Source organism: Cyprinodon variegatus, unplaced genomic scaffold, assembly GCF_000732505.1.
Source record: "Cyprinodon variegatus isolate N-32 unplaced genomic scaffold, C_variegatus-1.0 Scaffold14, whole genome shotgun sequence".
Lineage (NCBI taxonomy): Eukaryota > Metazoa > Chordata > Actinopteri > Cyprinodontiformes > Cyprinodontidae > Cyprinodon > Cyprinodon variegatus.
Window position 1 is genome coordinate 858,293 of NW_015150467.1, and position 17,299 is coordinate 875,591.

General features: G+C 37.0%; 1 protein-coding gene across 1 annotated transcript in view; it reads right to left on the reverse strand.

The window, feature by feature from the left end:
* Nucleotides 1–14,010, reverse strand: part of lrfn1 (leucine rich repeat and fibronectin type III domain containing 1) — a 188,743-nt gene extending 174,733 nt beyond the window's left edge. The window contains exon 1 of the mRNA XM_015382913.1: nucleotides 13,060–14,010. The gene's annotated coding sequence lies outside the window, so the exon portion shown is untranslated. The remainder of the gene's footprint in view (nucleotides 1–13,059) is intronic.
* Between the last annotated feature and the right edge of the window lie 3,289 nt (nucleotides 14,011–17,299).

Genomic DNA, 17,299 nt, shown 5'->3' on the forward strand with positions numbered 1-17,299 from the left:
TACCTGTATGAACAGGATTTGTTATTACATAAAATGTAAAACTGTCTGAACATGGAGTGTGGTAATTGTAAGGTTGATCTTCTTTGCTTTTCATCAAATGAATTAATTCCTGAACAAACCCCTCCACACCAGATAGACATGGAGTTTGTGAGGTTAAACGGCAATAATAGAAGAACTTATAGGAGTGGCATGTACATATGGGAGCCTTCAAAGAACATGCCACGGCGCAGCTGGTGGACCCTCTCTGATTGACTAGAGTTGCTGAGATAAGTTGCATGCTGCTTCCACATCCAGTGAAACCGAGGGGTGAGAGAGTCACGTGAAAAGCTTTGCTACTTTGGGATCACAACTGAATAACAGATTCTGGTCTACTGCGTCAGAATTCTGCTAAAAGTATACATGTGTAATAAATACTCAAATGAGCAGTATTGTTTAAGACTCTTGCATATAAAATACTATCAATGCACATTATAAATGTTCTATGAGTGTAGATGTAATATAATGAGGCCTCAAATATTTCCCAAGCATGAGTTCAAACTCCTTTTCTGCACTTTTGGTTTGCTTTTTATGCATCTATAAATTATCACTAACTTGTGTGTGGACCTGTTTCTGTGTACTTAAGTCAGCTTTTGTCATTTTGAAGGCATTACCCACTGAAGTACTGTGATTAGCGCATGGAAGTCAAACGTCATTCACACAGAGAAGAAACAAGCACTTGTGTCTGATATATGTGGTACTCTATTTGCACATGCAACACATTAAACATGTGCCTTAGGAGTAGTTTATGAGCATCTGTAGGAAGTAAAGCTGCTCGTAAGAGCTTTTATTTCACGTGTGCACTTTTTTTCAGAATCTTGAAACAACATTGGTCTATAGCTAAAAAACCTTAAAGGAAAATATCCAGGTATCAGTTCATAGTACCAAGGCCCTAACCATAAGCTAAATACCACCTTGGTTGAGACATAAGACAAAAATCCAAAGCACAGCATCAGTTAATGCTCTGGCACCCCTTGCCTCGTAAAACACCTGACTTCAATTTTGTTGAGATGCTATAGCAATGTAAAAAAGTTATTTCCAATAAAAATGAAAAAAAGTTTGATACCAGCTGTGTTGCCAACAGTAACACAAGAATTATTAGGTTTAGGAAGTAATATTTAATTCTACCTGGGAATAGGATAGTTTTTTTTTAACTAGATGAAACTATATATGAAACTATTAGATAGCTGCATTTTTAATTATTTATTTATTTGGGGATATTTCCTCATATGAAAAATTTTCGATAACTTTTAAGGATGAAAGCAAATCAAAGACAGAGGTAATCTGTCAGACAGATATCAATGCATATTTAAATCTTTATTATGTTTAGGTGTGATTATAATCATAAAATTACCAGAAACAGACAATTAAAATGTTTAGAGCAGTAATTTGTATAAAACGTTGTGATTGCAGCAGCCCTAAGCTCAGCATTGTAACACCTCCTGCACAGTTCTATGGATAGAGTCAGTTCTCCAGCTTTAATCTCGATTTGAAACTACATTTCCCCCTTAGAGATGCATCCATTTTTAGAGATGCAATGCTTCCAGTAATGATTTTTGACATGCCCTTTTGAAGAGCCTTCGAAACTGCTAGAAAAACTTTTGAAGGCTTTCTCAAAACTTTCATCTTCTTGGGTTTCCCGTTATGTAAGAAAGAGCTGAAAAAATGATGTAAAGAACATTTTGGTTGTGAATCATCATATAAACATGTATTTTCTAATGATGCCTGCAAAAGCAAAAACTCAGGCATAGTAAGATTTTAGAAATTACACAAAGAGAGAGTTTCGATATGCTTCAAGGAAGTTCTAAAAAACTGCTTGTTATCACAGAAAGGGAAAATGGGGACCATCTCTAGTTGTATTGGCTTTAAAAGGGGAATTCTGGACAAACACTGAAAAAACCTTTGATTGTCTCCTAAATCTAGTCACTATAACGAGGTAGGACCTGAACACTAAGAAGACTTTGGCACACAAAACTTGATTTGGGGTTTGGGTAGCTGCTGGTGGGCAGGAAGCATTCGTTAACTTCACCCTAAATTCTCTTACACTCACGTGACTGGAGAAGGTGGTGTCATAATTTATAGGGGAGTGTTGCCTAGTAGTTAGGGCATTATGCTTGGAATCCAGAGGTTCTGATTTCAAGCCCCACTCCTGTGTACTGACACTCTGGGTCCCTGAGCAAGACCCTTAGCCCAACACTGCTCCCCAGGTGCCGCACAATGGCAGCCCAATGGTCCCCAAGGGGATGGGTCAAATGCAGACAGTTCATTTCGTTGTTCTGGACTTTTGACAGTGTACCATGGCCATAAAAAAGTTTTTAAAAAAGGCTAATTAATAAATACCAATGAAAATTCTACACTCAGATTGTGGACATTTACTAATGATTAACTCAAACAGTCCATAACTGGTTTAATCACAGTTTTTAAAAATATTTTGCTGTGAATCAATTTTGTTTAAAAAAATTAATTATGAATTATATTCTACAATTATAATTATTAATAATAGTCTTAATCATATGAAAAATTGCACAACAGTTTTTAACATCAGAAGTTCTTTTTATGTGCAACCTGGAGAGTAGTTTGTAAATGTTTTGCTGATCTCAGATATCTGCAGGGTTTTTTTCTCCAGTTAAAGGATGATTTTAAAGTTAGTGACTTCTTTCTTTACTAGATCACTATTTACGCTTACATGGACATAAGTTACAGGATAGTAATCATATTTGTTGGGATCGGAATGATTTAATCTGTCTAAGTGGGATGGCTGATGCTGATTGACATTCAGATATGCATGTAAACCCTTGTAAGGACCAAGTGACCTTGAATCATGTACACTGTGGTCATGTGTACCCCTCACTAATGTGTCAAATTTTTGCTTTGAGTGGCTAGATGTTCTGGCTAGATGCTCCATGAATATTCAGTCTGGGATGTTTGTACTGCACTTTTTTAGTCTAATTGGCTGTTTTATTCTGATTACATATTCCCGTGTAAATACTGCAATTAGGTTATTTCAACAGTAGTTTTTTAACATTAACATATTTCAATGTGAATGTAAAATTTTGTGCATGTAATGTCACTGATATCTTCCCCAGAAGGAGGGATCGTTTCAAAGTCCCTATTAGTCCCTTCCATGGAATACTTTTACTCCTTTAATACACCTGATCTGAAAGTGTCAATTCAGTGGAGTCGAGTTGAGTAGGAACTGATTACAAACCAGTTGGAGTAGGTCTTCTGGGTGACGCATTTTTGGACGTATTCAAATAAGAAAGGTAACATTAACTAGGCACTGCAGATCGAGGGGGACTGTGGCCAAACAACATTGTGTGCAATTCGGGAGTTCTAGTTTTAAATAACTTAGTTTAACAAAATTTTTATTGTCTTTTACCAGTAGACGTCATATGCTTTGAAATTATGACTGGAGCTTCATATGAGATAAGCTAAAATTAGCTCCACCGGTGAAGGAAAGATTGGCCAAAATTGGCTGTTATTGACATTTATACAGTAATCTACTGCATCTACTGTTAATACTTTTTATTTTTAAATCTGGTATTGTGTTTTAAAATTGTCTGTTGATGAAATGGATAGTTTTTGCACTTGAAGACAGAATTCAACTCTTAGACAACAGCAGTTACTCTGAAAATGTTTTCTACTATTATTAGCCTATTCAGAAAAATAAAAACAGTGCAGCCTCAAGGGGTGGGATTTCCTGAAAAAGTAGCCAGTCAAAGACATTTTACTTTGTCAGTGATTACCACTGTCAAACTAACAGAAGTCACCAATGAGCAGAAACAGGACCACACGTGATTAGACAGAGGTAACGGGGGCATAAAAAATACATCATGAGTGCAAAAAGAAAGAGCATGCATTAATGGCTGTAAAATACCAGCATCTGGAGGTAGAGAATCTGTTGCAAAATGTTCAAAATGCACATGGAGAATAGTGTGTGTGTAAAATAAACCTCTTGTATGAATATTCATTGTGCATGTGCCTTTTCAGCAGAATTCTGACATCCTGGGCATCTTCTTTTTAATGCTTTTAAAAAAATATTTTGAAATTAGATCATATCGATTAAAATTAAAATATATTGTGATAAATATTAGCTAATTTTACCAGTGTTGTAATTCCCTTTTTACTAACACTAAAAAGACTCCCATAGATTTGCTTGTAAAATGCAACCAAAAAGCTCTAAATGTACTATTTGTTTGTTCCTACAGCTTCATTTTACACGTGACAGTAATCATGCAGCACAATCTTTTCATCTGCAGTTGTCGGAAAAATACAACAGCAGCTTAGCTGTGTCATTAAAAGAACACGTCAGGAAACACATTCATGCTTTTTGACAATAAATGACATTTTTTCTTATTCAGATATACTGCTCAGCCATGAGAGGCTGAAAGCCTCAGAGATGAAAGGAAACATGCTCGAATCATTATTTTCAAAGGTTACCAAGTCAAAATATGAATGTCAGGAAGATATACCAAAACATGAGTAGGCACAAAGGGGATGTAGTCTGTGCACATTGATTTATGCAGTTTTAAATAGTACTTTATAGAGGTTTTGGGAAGTTTTGCTGATTTCTCTTATTTCTATTGACGTTTTCTTATTAATCTATTGAAAGACCCATGAAAAATAATAAAATCTGTTGATCTATTTTTACTGTAGGGTCTGCTGCAGGAGAGAAACAGTCTCCTGAATGCACTATACAAAAATCTACTATTTAGTACCATTATCATTTAGTACCAGAACCATTTGCACAATTAAGACCTGCTAAATAAGATATCCATACTAAATGCCAATCCTATAAAATAATTCATTAAATGCACATCTTCTGTCTGTACATCATCTTGTCTGACTGTGGGTGACTGTTATATAAAAACAGTATTTTCATTTCCTACAAAGTGTATTAATAAAATGTGCAGTTTTCTAAACAACACATAGTACTTTTTATTTTAAATGTTAACTATGAAAGAAAACTATATGTGAACCTATATTTCACATTTAGTGAAATATTGTATTGTTTCAATTTTTCCCTACAATTTGAATTTTTGATTCTGAAAAGTCTAAAATGTGGAAGTTGTTTTTCCTCTTGAGTCCTGTCTGTTAATGACCATTCTTCCTCCAGTTTTCAGTGCTATTAGTGCACCTCAACTTTATTCCATTTGGATTTTAATATTCCTAGAGAGCAGATTTAGAAATTTTAGCCATCATTGCTTCAGTGGTTTGGTAGTGATTTCTTTGATCTTTTTGGACAAATGTGATAATGCAATTTCTTCAACGTTTTTTTTTGTTTGTTTTTTTTTTTAAACATCTTTAGTATTTAAATAAATTTTCTTACCCAGGGAGGAACATGTATCCCACTCTCCTTACTTTTTCTGACTTAATTGCCACTTATTTTCCCCTTTCCTTCCCCCAGCTTCATGTGTCTGCATACGAATTTCAATATTCAGAAAATTAACTACTTTTTATAAGCTAAGGACACCACTTATTCTAAGTCTTTCATGGTTTGTATCACATTATACTCAGATCCTTTGTTGTTTATCTTTAAGTTAAGTAGGAACAGTGCAGAGACATAGTCCTAAAGTGAAATAATTCTAAGCACTTGAAGAGCTCTTGAAGCCAAATCAAGCTTCTCTTCTTAGATCTTAACTGTATGGTATTATGTACACTAGAACGATATTTTGCAATCTAAAAAATACTTGAGCCTTGGTCAGAATAGATAGCAATGATCTTAATTTGGAGAAATGATTTGGAGTTGACAAATTAGGGTCCCATTTCCGACTAATTTCAAAATCTATGGAACAGATCTGAGGATCAGGGTGTTGGCAGGGAGCCTTTCCAACCTTAAATGCAGGAAGTTCATCACTAAACATACAAGTTGAAATGTCATAAAATATTTCAGAAATGATCATGTTTTCTATTGTTTAATGTCAGAAAATATATTTTTGTTGACTATTAAAAAGAGGATAAGGAACTTTCATAAAATGCAAAATATATATATTTTTTTTTTCTATTGATAACACCTTGACATTTTTACTATAGGAATTCAATTCAGTTAAATTAAAAATAATCTTAAGTGCCTCTTAATTTTCTTATCATCTTACATCTAAATCTTCTAAAGGTGATTTTAAGTTGTGATTACCTACCTTATTTTTTTATTTTTATTTTTTGCAACTGTTCATTGTGTATTACATCAGTTAAGGATCGTAGGGTCATTTAGCCTTAACTGTGCATGTAGTAGTATTCAGTATCTGAATAAGCAGAAAACAATGTCTGTAAGGTGCCTTGAGATCACATATGGCGTGAATTGATGCTTGTATACAAGCACAAAAGTAATTTTATTTAATTAGTCTTATACATTTTATATGCTATATCAGTTATATAGTTAAAACCAGATAAAACCACTTTGCAAAAAAACATAAAAAAAAAAAAAAACATTTGCTTAAAAATGGAATATATTTATAGTATAAGGATATTCTTTAGAGGCATTTTATTAATTAGAGTAAAATATACCATAGTCATTTACATATTGTCGCATGCAGCAGCCTATGCTGTTCTGGAGATAATCAACATGGGCAACAACAGTAAATGTTACCAAACTTTTGAAAAATTGAAGGAAGTTAGAAGAAAATACACAGCAGCACTCCTGTTACAGTTACCTGTGTTACTGGTGTTACAACACTTGTGTATTAAAGTTGTTTAATACTGCTTAAAAAAGTAGTATAAACATATGTTCTTGACCTATTTCTGTATTCTATTTATTGAAATTTATACATTACCAAGCTGTTTGGCACAACTCCTGTTAATCGTTGTGTATGCTCATGCTTAACTGTTTCCTTTTTTTGCTTTATTTATTTATCTGGGACCATGTATTAAAAGACAGAGATCTCACAGCAAATAACTACTGCACCATATTATACCTAAATGAAAGTGAAGAGCAGATACAGTAGCTAAATGATTGTCAATGAAAGTAATTTTGAGGCAAGAAGTAACAGCTTCTTAAACCACTGTGTTGAGCTTTATAGACCTTGGAGTTAACAGCAGCAAGTTTATGAAGCTGCAGTTACTTTCTGGTGAAATTCACTGTGCATTTTACCCCTATCTTTTCAGCCTTAAAGTTTGTAAGCAAATTCAACAGTTTTCCAGACTCTTCAGCTAAAATCTATGTTTCCCCATGCTTATATGTAACACTTATTTCATTCTGCTTAATCTGTCAATACAAATAAAAGTGTAAATACAGGCAAAAGTAGAAGTGGTATAATGGCTGGCTGCAAAACCACCTAAAGACAAGTTTCACAGGCATTTTCGGTTTACTTCTCCCACCAAGCTACTTATATCTATTTGAATAAGGTTAGCGTTTATCTCAGTTGGATAGCAATTGCTTAAATATGGGTAAATATTCATTTATTTTTCATAAAGCTGGCTTATTAATTTCTCACAATGTCCGAAATTAACACTCACCACTGGGCAAATGCGACTACATTTGGCAAGTAAATGCCAGAGCACCATTCGCCACAAGGTAAGTAAATGTTTGGACCACAGTTGTGCTTCAGTCACGTCCTTTCATCTTTTATTTCAGTTAGTCTTCCCTCTGTCCCTTGTTCCTCCGCTTTCTGTCCTTCACATGCCAATAGATAAATGCGCGTAATGGGAACACAGCCCAAACACCACGTTATTTAACAACTATGCCGCTAGGCAAACTGTGGCAGTATATAGTAGGAGCAAACAAACTTTCTAAAGGACAACATGCTGATGAGGCAGAGGAAGAGCAGGTATCTACAGCTCGACGGCAAAAAGAAAGTTTAATGAAAAAATGGCGCTTTTAGAAAGGTTGTGTTTTGTTGCTTATTTGTGATGATGACGCTAAGCTAATGAGCTGCTCAGTGTGCAGAAAATACACAAAGGAGAACAGACGCGATTAATTTGTCACTGGCTGTCCATCTATGAAACTGGAGAGCATCTGTGAACACAAACGCAGTAAATGCCATGTCCATGTCTCAGGTTCAATTGAAACAACCCAGAAACTGTGAGTGCTAATGGATATATCAACACAAACGCAAAAAGATGAAAGTAAGGTTTTGCACCACCCATGCCGCCCATGCTACGCTTTTATTTATGGATGATGTAAAGTAGTTTGCTGTTTTTTGATTGATTTTAATTATGGCCAATTTATCAAATAAAAGTATCTTGCATTTACACTTTTTTAATTGCAATTTAATCAAATTTTAAATTACAGCTATATTTAATAAATTGACATTATATTTGATTGCATTTTGCATTCAACATAATGCCTTAGTGAAATAAGATGTTCCTTAAAAATATATGAGAGGGCATTATTGCTGTGTTTTCTTCTAGCCGGTAAAAATATGGTTGAGTGGTAAAATAGTTTATCTTCCTGTTCACTTAGACGGTGAGTTAAAAATAACATTTTTGACACTGATTTTTCCCTCTGCTACTACATTAGACTTGGAGGATAATAGGTAAAAATGCCGTAATGTAACAACCAGAAAAACATTTTCGTTGGTAGGTGGGAATAACAGAAAAACCTGAGAAGCTTGAACTTATCAATACTCATACACCAACAAAGTCATCTGTGTTCTGATACAAAAATGCAGCATTTTGTTGAAGATGAAGGCAGATGTTCAACCAATCAGTGTCTGAATGATTCTTGCCATAATGCTGCAGTGGTGGTTATGGAAGATGGAGACTCCATTGGATGGAGATGCACCTGTACAGCAGGGTCCAACTGGTCAGCAGACACAGGGCTGCTATAATATTGCCACATAGTTCACCCCATCAGCCCAATATGATTTGAAATAAAAATTAAATAAATTTCACTGTTTATTCAAATTTCCTAACTAAACAGATCCCCTGTTTGTTAGATGACTCAGAGATATTTTCCGAAAGGTGCTGAAGTTCATCGCCAAAATAAGTGTTGAGGAAGAGCATCTGGTTTATTTTTCTCCTTGTGTGATAACCTGCTGCTGCAGGGAAACTCTGGGATTGCACCTGCATGAAGCCTCTATTTTCAGTGAGTTTTATGTGGGGTGGAGGGCAGCTTAAGCAGGCAGAGTTGACGTGACTGTTTATCATTTTATTTAACACAATACAGAGTGGCTGTTTTCAGCCGTAACTCAGATCACAAACCGTTACATCTCCAATTTTCTCTTCCTTATGCCACTGACTGTTCTGTGCAAGAAACTCAGAGACAAACAAAAAAGGTTGATTGAAATATGCAAATCACACTTGAATTCATAGTAATTTAATGCACATTCTGTTCCAAGAATGCATTTTATAAACATCAGAATTTCCCTGCAGCAGCCATGGGTCAGGGCACTAACTTATCAGGATTGTTAGAGCATATGTCATTGGTGCAGTCAGAATGAAAAATAGACTAATTGTTTAGCTATAGCCTTTTTCTTGATGGTGTTAACTGATAACGTTGATAAAAGGGGGTGTAAGGCAAGTTATTCTGTATGCAGTGGTAACCACAGGCCAAAGCAGAAATACCTTCTCTTACATTGGTGTTTATTACTGCAAAAGTGCAAGATCCTGGATGTGGTTTAAGAATATGGTGATAGATGACCTCAAACTTTTATCTTTATTTATGAGTCTTGATTCACTTGGGGTGGCTGCTGGTTGATACTGTAATCTATTTTACAGTCAACAGTAGATCTACATTAAGGCCACCCAGAAGGACTTTTTATGGGGTGATCTAGGACTCTCTATCCTTGCACATGTGTCTAAGTGAAATATGTATTTATTTTTAACTGTCATAATAAAGCCATATCTAACTGTAATAACAGCCACGTGCCACATAAATAATTATATCTACCATCACAGGCCCAATGCCAAAAGTATCATAAAAGCCATCTTTACAGAAAATAATGCTCTCAGTGTAAATGTCAAGCTTTTAACATGACTCACTGCAACAGGCTATTTTTATACAGCACATACAACAAAAGCTGTTCTATATGTTGTATTATAAAGTCTTTCATGCAGCAGAATACAGATCAATAGCCTCTGTTTCGGTTATTCTTTCATTCCTGCTGCGGCTGATAACCTTCTCCTAGTCCCGATTTTATAATGAGAACACATGACACCAGCACCACAGCAGCTGCTGTAACGCAATACAGCAGAATGACAAAGCACTGAGAACCCATTTATTGCATCTCATAGCTTGTATAAAGCAAGTTAGAAAGTAAAAAAGTAAGTAAAAAACTACAAATATACATCTCCTTGCAGGCATGCCTTAGTAAGTGCTTTTATGAATTATTTTGATTAGGTAAGATCTTTTTCTTCTGCCTGGGTTAGCAGTGCTGAAGATGGAAGTGTCTGCAATAAAGTATGATGATGATAATGACCATCCTGTCTGATTTCATTAGACAAACACATGACAGCAAGTGCTTTGAGCTTCTGCTGTAACATCCTGCAACAACCTGACAAGCCAAAGACATGATTATCACCTCTTACTGCATCACACAGCTGGTTAAAAGAGCCAGAAAAAAACACATAAATACATAAGAGTCCCACTGCTCAGGATGCTAATTCAAATTACAAATCCAATAAGGCTCAAGGGTATCAACCTTCCTTTGAGGGAAAACTCATTAACCTCTGTTTTATGTCAAAACCTTTTTGATGCTGTGTAATTAGATTAAACTCGTACCAAAAGCACTTTTTTTAACAATACAGTGCAACACAAATATTTTTAGCAATGTCCTGTGTATCCATCATAAAAAGTATGGTAAAACAGTGGTATACCAGGCTTGTATCACTTGTAAAAAAATAAATAAAGTTGATTTGTATTTTTTTCACAGCCCTGTAAACTGCAGGAACTCTTGCTGTCTGTTACAATATAACCACACAGCTGCCCGGTACCTAGGAAGCTGTCCAATGGGGTCTTGGAAGGTATTGTGCAAATATAGCAGAGCTAAAGTTAAAGGAAGTTCCCTTAAATTCAAAGGAAGATACTGACATCTAACCTCAACTCAATCTTAATTTACAACCTCTAAACCTCCATTCAGGGATTCTTTTTTTCTTCTTGATGCTTCTGTTTGGGAACCAAGAGGAATAAAGAGATACTTCGAGGGAATTACATTCTAAAAATAGGATACTTGGTCTGTACAGCAACCAGCTTTCCTCAAATAATAAAGATAAAGAAATTCCTGCTGCATTCAGAGACACTACTTATCATTTTCAACATTGATAACATGACTATCATGAGGTGTATAAAACATTCATGTTTAATTTTATGACCAACCGCCTTATACTGTGTTGATAACCCATTTGGATGCCAATGTAGCTCTAACACTGTTAAGGCAGACTACCCTAGACACCTGAATCAGTAATATATGGGATTATTTTAAGGAACATTTTGACAATTACAAAACTGAAATTGTTTGGGATTTACTAGGAACAAGTATAACTTAGAAATAGTGAATCATGTCCAAGCATGAAAATGAACATTTGTTTTGTAACACAGATCATCACATTACCTGCTTGCCCTCAACCCACAGTGCATCCTGGTTACATTTTATCTCCAGGTACACAAAACAAATGATCATAGCCATGCAGTTGGATTAAAACTAAATATTATGTGTAAAATCAGGTATTCAATTGATCTCCAGTTAAGGTCTGATGCTAATGAGACTATTAACTGGGCTTTCTGCAGTGAGCAGAGCTCAGCTGGTCCCTCTGACTGATCATCCCCTTAAGCAAATAACTGCAAAAGCACTTTCAGTCCGAACCAGCATCAACGTCCTCAGCACACCATGAGCGACAGTAGCTCATCAGATGGATCAGAGTACATGGGATGACATTTGCTCCCCATTTGCAATAAGGACCCTGTTATTGGTTGTCCACTCTCACATCCTTCAACTGCTGATGTTGATCACTATGACCACGACACCCCACAAAATCTACATGTTTCTGACTGAGACATGTAGCTGTGGCAATTTAGTCTTTGTAAAACTGTTAAATAAATATTGCAATTTTCTATTTCAATCAATCAAAATACAAGATATATTGTTATATATATGCTACAAGAAATAAAAAATATTTATGCTGTTCTCCTGTCAGTGGTCGTAATGGTATGCCAGACTGTTGCATGTGTTGTTGCTGTATCCGTTCATCCAAGTCATCTAGACAGATATCTTCAACTCTGAAATGCCTCTCACTCACTTTGAGGATGCACAAACACATCACACTGGAGCCTTTTACACAAATCTGGCTGTATGCCACACACCAGTTAGCTCTAACAAGTTTTACTAATCGTCATCGTCCAGGCTCTGCAGATCTACGATGTGACCGTTCACTCTGGGCAATAAAAGGAAAATAATATCACTCCCGGTGCAGCACATTTCTACTTATGTGTCTGCTAATGTATATCTTTAATTTAAAAAAATGTAATGCATTTGCTGTCTTGCAGATATAGACACACCCAGGCCATTTTCCACCATCCATGTGCACCTCTGTCTGGAAATGTAGCTCATGGGTCACTGTTCACCATCTGATAGGGCTGCATTGGGCCCATCATGCATTGACAGTTAAACAGTTCTAGATAGATAGATTACATAGATTAGATTAGATCAGGATAGATAGATAGATAGATAGATAGATAGATAGATAGATAGATAGATAGATAGATAGATAGATAGATAGATAGATAGATAGATAGATAGATCTTTCATCCACACAACTGTGAGAGCTGCAAAACTCCATTTGACATTCCAGGACTTGCCAAAAGTGGAACTAATAGTTCTGATGCCAAAGGTTTGATGCCAGGGAACATGTTTTAACTGGTCACACACCATTCTCCTTTGATAATTTCACACCAATTCGCAGTTGGATCTTACAAATGACTGTATTCCGAACATTTTAACAACAACATCACCTTCCTATCAAGTTGCATTGTGCTGCAAAATAAACGGGAAGAAAGAAGCGCCTATATATCTCTCTCTATGTGTATATTTTTATTTATACATACATCTGCAAGCTGTGAAGCGACATAAAACAGTTAGGGTATTTGATTACCTGTTAGGATGAGAAACCCCGCCTAAAATCCCAGTAGGATCCCGATTGAGTATTAAAGACTGAAGATGCAAAGATGAAATCCGCGAAATCCAAAGATGAAAAAAAAAAAAAAACCTCGGGATAGTCCGAGGTTGAAGAGCTGGAGATGCTTGGTCGCGCAAAGTCTCTCTGGATTGTTTTATAATACAAATATTCCAGAAAAAAAAAAAAAAAGCAAGGCGGGTTACATTCTCTATAAACCTCAGACCCCTTATGTATTGCAGTAAAGATAGAAAGCGAGAGAAAGAGGAGATGGTGTCCGGATGGAGAACTGCAGCTCTTTTCGAAGCGAGTTATCCTGAAAAAGAGAAAGCCGTGTGCGTCAAACCGGAGCCTTAAAGAAAACTCTATTTAAACACTATAGTGTTCTGCTTCTGATCGCAGCCCTGCAAACCAACGCTCCTGTTTCAGCTCATATCCGGAGCGATTGCTTTCCATAAGTTCCCAATGTCTCAGAGGCGATGGAGGAATCCCACCCATGCAAAGACACAGAAACGCACGCAGTCTCCTCCAATAGTATGCGCAGTCATGCGCGCAATTAGTTTTCATACACGACTTGCTCCGTCCGCTTCTTCTTCGATTCCTCCGGGGGTGGGGGGAATGTGGCAGGACTATTTTCTGTATCCCAGGAAAACAAAAATAAGCAGCCTCTGTCTGATAATGCAGGCATCCACCTGCACAAGTAGGGAGTCCGTTCTACTGAGCATCCGCGTCACGCCATGATGATGTCTGGATCGGCCAGAGGACGCTTCCTTGGTTATCGCAGGAAGCGACTGACAGCTCTCACAGACAGCGCAGCATTGCAGCAATGTGATGTCATTAGGGCTCCGTTCAAAGCGAACACATTGAGGGGGGGTTTGTTGTTCTGTGGAGAGTTTTCAATGGGTTTATTAATTTAGAAGAAGAGAGAGAGGAGGAGAGGCATGCTGTGGGGTGTCTGTGATACTCCGGGTTGGGCTGGTGGCTCATGGTCCAACACAATATGATACTGCAACAACACACAGGAAGGGAGGAGGAGGAGGGAGGGGATCTGCATTTCAAATATAACATTTATTCCCTCTACAGGCGCGATCTGGTCCACTGGTTCTTGCTCAGGTTCTAATGATATGCAACACATCTGGAAGGAATGGGATTCCCACACAGCATGGAAAAGTTGTAGATTTCATGTGCAGGTTTTTCATGTCTGGATATGTATGAAGGAAAACAAACAAACAAAAAAAGTACAGAGAAATATTTACATTAAGAGACTGTACTTTCTGTTGCTTTGTAAAAAGTGGGGTCCAAACAGCATTTGTTCACACATCTCTCAGTGAATCAAGTTATGTTATTTGTCCACTTTCCTTCCTTCCTTCCCTCTATCCATCCATCTTAATAATCCATCCATCCATTTTCCATATTATCCCAAGTGGGGTCGCAAGGGGTGCTGGTACCTATCTCCAGCTGTCTACGGGCAAGAGGCGGGATACACCCTGTCCTGAACAGGTCGCCCATCGCAGGGCAACACAGAGACAAACAGGACAAACAACCATTCACACACACCTAAGGGGACTTTAGAGAAGCCAATTAATCTAACAGTCATGTTTTTGGACTGTGGGAGGAAGCCAGAGTACCCAGAAAAAACCCATGCATGCTCAGAGAGAACATGCAAACTCCATGCAGAAAGACCCCGGGCCGGGAATCGAACCTTGAACCTTCTTGCTATAAGGCAGCAGAGCTACCCACTGAGCAGCCTCATCTTAACAATGTAATACTTTATTTCTATAATAGTTAACTTTTGAATTATTCCTTCAAGAATTAATTATAAATTGAATGAGAGTTTAACACTTGTGACAGTACAGTACGTGACAGTACATTTTGACAAAATGTGCAGGTACTCTGGTTTAGATAACGAGAAACACAAACACCTTCCCCACCCACGCGTTTAAGGCTTGCTTCGCTGTCATTTTGTACAAAATCTCTTTGCCAACAGATATGAGACATCAAGCTGACTGAAAAAAATAAATATAAATATTTCCACAGTGAGCGAAACATAAACAAAAAAGCAGGAACGGGACACAATGGTTAAGCCTCTCAGAAAAGCAGAAGAAAGCCAGTGATAACCTGTTTGTAATCATAACACCAACATCTGCAGCATGCTCTCAGTGTCCTCCTTTGTGAATATTGATCCCCACTGCTTGCATGGATACCTCACAACATGTGACTACAAAAAGGAATTCTGCTGGACTTGACAAATCCTCTAAAAACAGATTGATTTGGCAGCAGGATCATTGGCAACGGTTACAGTTAAAGATACCTCATTTGAAAATGGAGGATGTGAGTTACATGGAATCATAGCATAAGAATTTCCACCTATAATTATGCTTGATCTAAATGTTTTACACATAAAAAAAGGAAAATGTAAGCTGCAATCAATTTATCACACCGAAACACTCCCAAATGTTCTGCTGTAATAATAGTAAAATGATTAAAAGTTAAGCAGCAATGAATAAAGTGGCTAATTTTAATAGCATATGCACACTTTATGGTCCTAAAGCGACACATTTAAGAAGAGCAAAGCTTTACAGGAGATTTCCATTCTAGTTAGTGTTTTGAAATATGAAATTTTATTTTGGGCTCTAAGAGCTACAGGTTTCAAGCTGCCTTTTTTTTCGCCACAATATGCTGCATTTACAAATATCTGATGCTTTGCGATTCGCACAAGAGGAACAGTCTGCTGTAATTAAAGGCCACTTCAAAATGATTGGGCCAGCCCCCTTTCATTTTCCACACAAATTCCCTAGACGACTCGTGCACTCACAAATAACACTTTTGATCAAAGCCTTTACCTCCTTAACTGTAACTCAACAAACATTCAAAGCATAATTATGTGTAAAGAGATCCCAACCACACGAATGTCAATTCTAAATGCACCACTCGAAGCGTTTTTTTTGTCTTTTGAACGACGCGCCATTGTGCAGCAGAAATGCAAGTTTCATTTTGAGATCACTCCGAGCCTGAATGAAGATGTGTGTTCATGAGGTGGTTGAGTGCATGAGACGCATGCAGCGAATACTGATGGAAATTGAAAAACAGCCATGAAGGAAGCCAATCTGCTATTTATATCGGGCAGCCTTCAACAGGGCTAAGCTCCATCTGACTGTAATGCACTCTAAAAGTGATTGATTAGTCTTTCATGGAGATATTGTCCATCTTAACAGTCTGCACTCCCTGAAGTGATAAAATTACTCCACTGTACTCTTTGAAAGCATAATAGCAGATTAGGTCAGTGTGATCCATCTGCTCTAATCAGGAAACCTGCAAGTCCATAAAACGCAAAACATGAAAGGGGGGATCAGGACTTAGTTCCAGTACACACCACCCAGCAGCTAATATCCACAGAGGTGTGTTTAATGACCTGGAACACATTACATGCTGAGGTTGCTTAATTTGTATCGAAGTGAAGTCATTGTGCATCTGTCTCAAAACGTCTTTTTTCTACTCAACTCAGATGTCCTTGCTGCTGTTTTAAGAAATTATCATTTGAATCAGTTTCCATTAATTACAACAAGAAATGTGCCCCTTTTTCCCCGGCCTGAACCAAGAAGACATTTGATGTCTCTGGCTTAGCATTTGAACCTGTGAGTGAATTGTCCCATGTGTATTCGTACCTTGAAATGGGATTAGAATTAGCACAGTGGCAGTGACAATAAAAAGCTGCCCACAGGAAGAGCAGCATCATTAGAGCACCAACAGAGCTGTGTAACGGATTAGAATGGCCTTATTTCAGTCACTGAATCACACTGTATGCGCTGCTCTCAGTCACAGTGCAAAGATGTTGTATTTAACATACTATACATGGCATTTGAGTGCAAGCTATTTACCCCAAAATCTAATTCTTAAAGGATCACTAGCAACCCGGAGGATCTGGATTTGCTGTCTTGAAACTGGGGAAAAGTCTTGCTCTTGTCTCAAGGTTCTAAACTGCCATGACTTTTGACATCGTACATATTATTTGATATTGTGTTACATTTCTTGCTTTTGTTATTTGAATACCTATATCTATTTATACCCATTTCCTTTTTTTTTGTAAATAAGAATTAAAATGTAGAAAATGATTTTAAAAAATGAACCTTTACAGATTTTTCACAGACATTAGCCAAAGGCAGAATCTCTCACCAAACATATTGTGTGGATATAATTCCCGTATGCAGTTCAGTTTGTT